Source organism: Furipterus horrens, unplaced genomic scaffold (assembly GCF_987537825.1).
Source record: "Furipterus horrens unplaced genomic scaffold, mFurHor1.1.pri manual_scaffold_1, whole genome shotgun sequence".
Classification (NCBI taxonomy): Eukaryota; Metazoa; Chordata; class Mammalia; order Chiroptera; family Furipteridae; genus Furipterus; species Furipterus horrens.
In genome coordinates, this window is record NW_028327171.1 from 73,527,292 (window position 1) to 73,537,160 (window position 9,869).

Consider the following 9,869-nt stretch of genomic DNA (forward strand, 5'->3'; position numbering starts at 1 on the left):
GGCCAATAATTCTCCTTGAACTGATCCCTGCTTTGTCACATTTCATTCATAGTGCCACTTTTGCAGCTGGTACCACATTTATGGTTTTGCTACTTTGATTTAATTGTACTTTGTACTACTCTAGGGAGAACACTATTTATATTTGTGTATATCCTGTGCTGCTCCCGTAACTCAAACAGCAGTGTCATCTGCATGAGATAAAATTCATTTCAGGCTATATACTAGCATCCCATTTTCATTTGTGTATTTTATTTCCCAGGAAGTAGCTAAGAATCTCATTGTAAAAGAGTTTTCAGATCATACCCACAGACAAGCTAGAAAAACAGGCTTGTCTCATTTCTCTGGCACCTTGAATTACACACTCTTCACACACATTCCCCCACCACTGCATATGGGCAGCTGATGGTGTTGTTGAGAAATGTGTTCACATATTTTAGCAATGTTCAGACAGATGGTCTCAAAGAGAAACTGTTTTTGTTGTTGTTTTTCTAATCAAACATTTACTTCGTGGAAATAAAATGTATGTTCTTCCCACTTTCCTCTTAAAACATGATGTCTCTTCAGATTCCTCAACTCAACTGCTTTTTTTCCATCCTAACATGGTGCCTATTATATGTCTTAGGCTGCACTTTGAAAACTCTAGAAATCAATGTCTAGTTTCAGTCTCTGACTTTTTCTTTTCTTTTTTAAAGTATGTTTTATTGATTATGTTGTTAAAGCAATCCCAATTTATTTTCCCTTTGCTCCCCTCTTCCTAGTCCCCCTCTTCCCTTCAGCAATCCCACCGCCCTTAGTTCATGTCCATGGGTCATGCATATAGGTTCTTAACTTACCCCTGTCTATTTTGTACCAACCAATTATGCTTCTTAGTCCCTGCACCATTTCCCCATTTTTTCTCCTTCCCCCTCCCAGCTGATAACCCTGCAAATGATTCCCACACCTATGGTTCTTTTCCTGTTCTGGTTGTTTTCTTACTTTGTTTTTGTTTTTATTTTTCAGATTCAGTTGTTAATAGTTGTAACTTTGTTGTCATTTTAATGTTTATAGTGTTGATATTCTTTTTCTTAAATAAGTCCTTATAACATTTCATATAATAATGGCTTGGTGATGATGAACTCTTTTAGCTTTACCTTGTCTGGGAAGCACTTTATTTGCCCTTCCATTCTAAATGATAGCTTTGTTGGATAGAGTAGTGTTGGTTGTAGGTCTTTGCTTTTCACCACATTGAATACTACTTGCCAGTCCCTTCTTGCCTGCAAAGTTACTTTTGAGAAATCAGCTGAGATAGTCTTATAAGAATTTCTCTGTAGGTAACTCTCTGCTTTTCTCTTGCTGCTTTTAAGAGTGTCTCTTTATCTTGAACTTTTGGCATTTTAATTATGATGTGTCTTGGTGTGGTCCTTTTTGGGTCTAGCTTGTTTGGGACTCTCTGTGCATCCTGGACTTGTATGTCTATTTCCTTCACCAAATTAAGGAAGTTTTCCTTCATTATTTTTTCACATAAGCTTTCGATTTCTTGCTCTTCCTCTTCTCCTTCTGGCACCCCTATAATTTGAACATTGGCATGTTTAAAGTTGTCCCAGAGCCTCATTTTTTTTTCAATTCTTGTTTCCTCATTTTGTACTGGTTGACTGTTTTTTTCTTCCTTATATTCCAAATCATTGATTTGAACTCAAGTTTCCTTCTCTTCACCATTGGTTTTACGTGGATTCTCCTTCATTTTATTTAGGATGGCTTTCACTTCTTCTTTTATGCATTTGCCATACTTAAGGATATCTTCCAAGTCTGTGAACATCTTGTGTTTTGAACCTTGCATCTGTTAGATTGTCTATCTCCTCGTTTGTTATGTTGGCTATCTCCACATCACTTAGTTCTCCCACTGGAACCTTGATTCATTCCCTTTTTTGGGCCATACTTCTCTGTCTCCTCACCTTGACAGGCTCCTGTGTTTGTTTGCCTCTGTGTCTTAAGTAGAGCTGTCATTCCTGTTATGTTGTAAGGGGCAGAGCCTTAGGTATTCGTCAATACTGGGTGACCCATTTCACCACGTTGTGGCCAGTCTCTGACTTTTAATACATATCCTTCAATTTTAAAAAAATTAACAACTTGAGATTCTGGTTATTATGACTATTATAATATTTCAGTAAATAATATCTAAAATGTGCTTACTTCATCCAGAATATTTCATTGGAGTTCTTTCTCCCTAGCACTCATTTTTTCAACTTTGATAGTTTCTAAGAAGTCACTTGATTATTTTTTTTTGTTGGTACTCTGTATCAGCTCCGATTCCTTATTTCTTGTTTCTGAAGTTTTAATGATCACTCCCATTACTTCCATTATTTAAAGAACACCAGCAGCACCATTGTTCTTTTTTTTTTTTTTTTTTTTTAGTATCAAGTTAACCTGTAATTTTTTGCTCTTCTCTGTTTTTTTTTTTTTTTTTCCTGCACAGCATCACATAACTGTGGGAAGTGTCTTTATTGTCTTCTTTTCTCCTTCTTCCCTCATCACTCTATCTTAAGAGACCTGTTATTTCTGTATGAATTTCTGCTTCCAAGGCCTCACCTTGGTTTTCTCAGGCTGTATACTGCTTTAAACATTACAGTAGCGATTTTTCTCTGTAAAGCTCTTGGCTTGATTCCTTCCCTGGGGAATTTTCTTTATATAATTTTTTTTAAATATGAGCCACCACTTTGTGACATCTGGAAAGGTGAATAGGGATTCTCTACCCTTCATCATCTCTCTTATATTTTTTAATTTCTTCTTGGTCACATAGGGATATCCTGAAGCTCCAAATACCTCTGCCAAATTCCTCAACTTTAGAGAAATTAATTTTAGCTATTACCATAGCAGGATCAGAAAAAGTAACTCCTATCACAATGCATTTTACAACCTCTAATTTTCCTTGTGTAAAAACACTGTCAGTTCCTCTGACCCACTTCCCAGGGAATTTTTCCAGTAAATATTCACAACTATAAGCATTTGGGTGTAAACAGATCAGTTTACACTTTTGATTTTATTGCCAACTATTTTGGAGTTAGGAAGACCTCAAACTTTACTTATATATTAGCTACATGATTCTATGTCTCAATTTTCTCTTGGAGAAATGAAAATTATTATTTACTGTGATTTTTGTTTACTGTTGTTAACTTGTCACATGTCAATAATACATGAGATTTGCAGCAAAATACTTAAATTTCTGACCTTTGAATCCCTTATCTTTAAAATTAAAATAACAATTCTCCCCATACAGAGACACTGCACATATTAGCAATAACAATTGCAAAATACCCGGTACGGTACTTAAGTATTGGTGATAATGATGATCACCATTGTCATAACACACCTTTTACAATTTACTCTCTCCCTCCAGCATTTTTTTTTTTTTTGAGAGAGCAAAAATCCTTCCTACTATCAGTTTTTTTCTTTTAACATAGTGAGAAGTTAGTATGTGCTTAAAAGCATTTGTATGTGTTTTAAATATGAGGTGAAGTTACTTTAGTTTACAATGTTTATTTTCCTCCATCCAGTTCTTATTTCCATCCATACACTGTAGTTTGAGTGGCACGGCCTACACAGCCATAATCTTCACTTCAACATGATAGACCAGTGCACAGAACCCTGAATACAGGCACATAACCCTCAATACGGTCTCCTCTATGGATCTGATATTGAGTTGTTGAACTAATATATGTATGTGTGTGTATGTGTGTGTGTGTTTAGTTTGTTTTCTTATACTGCTATTTTCACAAAGTTTTTCTTCCTTTACTAAGTGCCCAAAACATGCCAGGCAATATGCTAGCTACTGAGAATAAAAAGATGAAGATAATGTCCTTGCTCAAATGATTTCACAAACTATTGGGAGATGCACCCATCCAAAATACATAATTATAGCAAAAAGTGGGGTTTGGGGGTAACTTTCAAAGTTCTCTTTCATATCTTAGCTTCATTCTACCTTTAATTCTTCCCAAGTATATCTTTTAAACTCTGTCAAATCCTGTTAATTCTTTCTTTTTTCTAGGATTGGATTAACATGAAAGGAACCTTAATACTTTACTTCCTTACTCTGCTTTAATTTATAACAGAAATCTTTACTTTTTCTCCTGTAGATCTTTTTAAAAAATTATAAAACTTCCAATTAAAAGAAATGTAGAATGATACAATAAATCTACATATGCATAACAGATTTAATAATTGTTTAGTTGTATATGCTTTATTTATACAAATTCCAGATACTAAAATAGTTTACACTTAAATGTTATACAAAATACATATAAAAACAAAAATACATTTAAAAACATTACTACCATCACCTACCTAAAAAAATTAACAATAATTAATCATTTCAAGGATCTATTCTGCATAAAAAAAATCTATCCCTAACTTTGTGGTATAAAACAGCAGCCAACTTATTATGTTCCTGAATCTCTGGGTCAGGAAATTTAATAGTACTTGGCTAGGTGATTTTATGCTCCTTGGGGTTATTAAGTAGTACTTGGCTAGTAATGGGCCAGTCTAAAATATTCAAAACTTTTTGATTTTTGTGTCTCTCACTTTTGCAGGGATGATCTTAACTGATAAATTAAATGTCTTTATATATCCTCTTCAGCATGGCAATCTCAGGTAATTGGACTTTCTACATGGAGGTTGGCTTCTGCTGAGTGAGTAACCCAAGATTACTAGGCAAAAAACACAAGGCTATTTTATGACTTAACTTGAGAAGTCACACAAAGTTTCTTTTGATGCACTCTATTGGTCAAAGCAGCAATAAGCCTGTCCACATTCAGGGAGATGAATATATACTCTCTCAATGAAAGGAGTGTCAAATAAATTTGAGGACATATTTTAAAACCATAACTGTCTTTAATATCATATACAGTAATACAAATTCCAGATTTTGAATTTTTTCAATTGTCTCAAAAATGTCTTTCTATACTTGGTATTCAAATCAGGCTTCATGCAAGGTCTATATATTGCATTTGGCTGTCATTTTTCTTTAGTTAATCTTTTAATACAAAAAAAGTCTCCTTTTTACATCATTGATTTGTTGACAGAGTATGATGGACTATATTATTAAATGACCCACATTATTTCTTTGTGGTATTAATTTTATTACTCTAACTCTCATATTTTCTACAAACTAGAAGTGAGGTATTAAGGATGATGAAATTTATATTCAGCATTTTGTCAGGAACATTTTGTAGATGGTACTCTGTATAGTATACTGCATCCTCTCAGGAGACAATTAATGTCTGGTTGTCCTAGTATTAGTGGTTGATCAGATATTTCAGGAGGTGGTAATTTGTTCCTTCTATTGCAAAGTCATGATATTTTGTTTGTTTTCCATCTTGATATCAGTAAATAATCCTTCAAGGTGATACTTTTGGTTTTCAAGAATAAGCATGCTCCATCAACTTCTCACAGAATATTTTTTAGGTACTTTGATGATTCTTGTTTGATATAATTATTATAATAGCAGTTGCAAAATTTTGAATTTGTAATTGCCTTTCTTTATATGTATTAATAGGAATTCATATATTAAGAACTTTTCCTCATTAACTAGGATTATTAACAATTTAAAGATTTTATCATAGAGAAAAGGGGAGAAAAATTTTTTATTTTTTTATTTATGATCAATTTTCTGAATAAATTACTGATGCACTTGATATATTTAATAATGATAAATATTTTGCTTGTTTGCTCTCTATCTTTTTGAGAATTATTTTAACGCATGGGTATGAAAGATTCATATTTTAATTAAAGTTTATTATTATTATTATTATTATTATTATTATTATTATTATTTTGCTTCTTAAATTATCCCAGCTTTGGTAGTGGGACCTCCTTAGGGTTGTCAGCTGTGACTTTCTGGCATGCCCATATTAGCCTTTGCTAGTTTTCTTGATTTCTAGCATAGCAAACTATTCTTTGTTGTTTTTTAAATTTCGTGCCTTAAAGCTGAAACAAGCTATTTTCTTAAGCAGCTCTGATTACTTTTGGTGAGAATAATGTTTAGACACCATGATATGTACATGTGGGTACACAAAGCCATTGAGTTGATATAGATTCTAGGTCTTTTCAGTGGATAGAGCTGCAGAATTTTTTTTTTAAACAAAAAATATGTGAGTTCATACTTAATTGACATCAAATGTAATATATAATTTTAACTTTTTGAAGTGCTTATCTCTGTCTTATACTGATATTTATAAAATCATTGAATTTTTATTTCCTTTATTCTGTAATATACAGAAATAAAATTTTGAATTACCATAATGATATCCTAACTAGAGTAATAAAACTGAGTAAAATTTAAGTTCCTTAGATTTCTTTTGTTAGTAAACATTTCTTTTAAGCTATATAGCCAAAATAGTATGTTCTGAATCTTGTTAAAATTAATGATTTGTCTGTGTGCTTATACAACAAACATGAAATGTTTGTTTTAGTTTGTGCTCGATTTTTAAGAATTGCATTTTATGTAAATTAATTTATAATGTATTAAAAGCTTGCATGTTTTAATTCAGAACTAATAGCAATATATGTTCAAAAACATCCTACTTCCATTACAATCTCCTTCAACTCTCTGTTCTGTGCCTTCTTGTATAAATACACATTTGTATTAGTTTTGTTTTGGCCTTTCAGTGTTTTGCTTCTTTGTGGGGATTGTTTTTTAATATCAATTTATATATTACTATATTATATGCAGTATTCTGCTTGTTTTTCCCCTGTGGACTCTAAACAAAACTGAATGTTTATTTATTAAGGAAATCTTTGTTAAAGACTTAAAGTTATTTACTTTCAGGAGAAACAGAAAATATACAAATAAACAGTGCTTAATATAATCACAAATTTAACAAGTTCAAGAAAGGAGTTACTGGATATTGTAACTGAGAATATGGATGGTGGGGATACTTATATAGTTGTTCTTGGAGGGTATCTATGGGGAAGTGACATTAATCCTGTGAGCTGAAAGATGAGAAGAATCCAGTTGTGTGAAAATCAGAGAGGAGAATGAGTCTTTCACCTCCTAGAAACCGAGCATAGGCCAGTGAATGTGAAAATTAGTAACAAGAAGAAAAGGAATTAAGTTTGAGATTGGAAAAATAGAGAGAGGTTTAGTATGCCAAGAAAATAAATTTTTATTTTATTTGAAAGACAATGGAAAACCACAAAATGATGAGGGCAGAGAAGTGACATGATCTCATTTATGTTTTAAAATAACCACTTTGACCACTGTTTAGAGAATGAATTGGAGGAAAGCAAAAATTAAAACTGTCCTCTAGTATCACATCTCCCAACTTCCCTTCCACCCCATTATTTGTCCATTTCTGTTTTCTTCCCAGTTAGTTTGATTTGCCAGAACAGGGCTACAAAAAGCACTTTCATCCTCTGAATGCTTCTAACTTTGAAAGCTTTTCTAATACAAAGGCGCAGTTGATCTCTCCTTTCATGTGCCCCTATTTCATATAATTTACTGTTAGAATATCTACCCTTTTGTCTTGTAATCAAGTGTTTATAAACCAGTTATTCTATGAATCCATGAATAATCTTTGAGGATAGTATAGTATTTATCTTTGAACCCACAATAACTAACAGATTCGTGACACATCTGGTGTTCCGCTGAAGTATTTAAAATAAATAAATAAATAGATGGTGTTAAAATAAGTCTCCTTCACAAATACACAATTTTTAAAACTGTATTTTTAGTACTATATTCTCATAAAACTTGTTAGAAGAAGGCAATTCAGTTCCTTTGGATACTTTACCCTTCTTTTTACCAGTCAAATTCTAATTAACTTTCAAGTTTTGTATGAAATCAACCACCTTCATGAAATCATCTTGAAAACCATTATCCTTTTGGCTTCTATAACATTTTCTGGAAGAGCTTGTATTGTAAAGTTATTGGAGTGTGTGTGTGTGTGTGTGTGTGTGTGTGTGTGTGTGTGTGTGTCATATTCCCTACAATAAGCAAACCTCCTGAAGATAAGAAACGCATCTTCATCCTATTGTATTTTACTGTGTATGACAAAGAGAAAAAAAAAAAAAAAGAGCCTGTTCCTCTCCTTGGTTCCTATTGTTTTTCTTAATTTTTCTGTTGTGTTCATATTAATCAGACTATCCCTATCATTTGACCAAGAAGGCTTTAAAGTTCCCCTCAGCTTGACTCTACTTTAGACAGATTTCTTCCTGACTACAGGCCTCTGGCCACCCTTTTCTGAGAATATTTACTTTTCCCCTTTGAAGATGTAAATCCTATCCCAGCCTGACAGTTTTAAATCCCAGAGATGTCTTTTTCAAGAACCTTGGAGCCATCCCTTTGAAATACAATTATCAAGAAAGATAGCACCTCAGTCTCCCTGTCTTTGTGGCAGAGTGGAAGCCTGATTTCAACAAATACAGATGGCCTATCACATCTAGTCATTTTTCTGCTAGACCACGCCAATCCTGAACACTCTTCTGCCTTTTGTTTCCATGGAGTTGAGTTCAATCTTCTCTCCTATTACAGTAGCCTTGAACAAAGTCTCCCTTGCCTATTTAACCCTGATATACTTTTACTTTGACACATTCCTCTTTTAAATGTCTACTTGCAGGTTATTATCTTCATCTTGGGGGCTGATACTGGGATAGGTAGACATAGTGAAGGATGGACTTGGATCCAGTGTATTTAAAATTTAAAAAGTCTCTCATTTTTTTCCTTAGTTCTTCAGGTTTATGTGACTATACAGGTTTTGAATAGTTTGTGCCTACACCATGGGTATAATGGTTCCTTTTTCTCTCCCACTTATGATTTTCACAGCTTTACTAGTCAATATGGTCACCAGGTTTTGCCAATGAGTTTGGGCTACACCATGGAATGGAATGGTGTTCCTTTCCTTTTGTACTTATGTTCTTAACATTTTAAATCTAAATCAAACTAATCTGGTAAAGTGGAAATTTCTGGTGACAACATGAACTCTAATCTGCGTGTACCACACTGTACTATGAGATTATTTATATATAAAATTAAGATGGAAACAAGATTTATATCTTCATTTATCAGGTGAGGCTGCAACCTAAATTGACTTGGCCCAAGTAGAGCTGAGATTAACCTCACGTTTTCTATTCTACATCTTTCAACCACAGTAATTCTTCTTCCTTTCTGATTGAGTCACTACTAAGGAGAAAGCTTCCAGTAGCCAAATATGATTTCAGAACAATATTGTCTCAACGTCTTTCAGGAAAAACAAATTTCTAAGACTGATTGTAAACACTATAATGAAATTGATACAATTAACTGATTTTTAAAATTCTAATGTGTAAACTAAAAATTCTGAAAGGATACATTTGAAATGAACTTATCATTTACTTTATGTTTAATAAAGGTTAATAATAAAATTGGAATAAAAATAATGCAAAGTTGCCTGAACACTGTAGGGTATCTTCATTGTTCTTGCTTTGCTTTTAATTGCAATAGAACAAAAGCAAGCAAATGCAAGTTTGAGCACCAGAACAATGTTCAACCATAGGAACGTGAAAAAATAAATACATAAATGAGACACCCCCCCAACACACACAAACACACATAAAAAAACTGATTGGAAACTATTTTTATAATAAATTATATGCTAAAGAAATAATGACAAAATTATTCTGTCACTATTATTTAAATTCCTTGTATATGATTAGAGTAGGTGAACAATGGATCTTCAGAATTAAAATCCTCTCTTTCTTCTTCTCCTTCACCTTCTTCATCATCTTCTTCATCTTGTTCTTCATCGTCCTTCTTCTGCATCTTCATCTCCTTTTCCTCCTCCCCCTCCTTCTTCATTTCTTTTCTTTTCTTTTTTTTTTAATTTCCTCTTTGGTCATCCTAACTACTCAATTTCTTTATA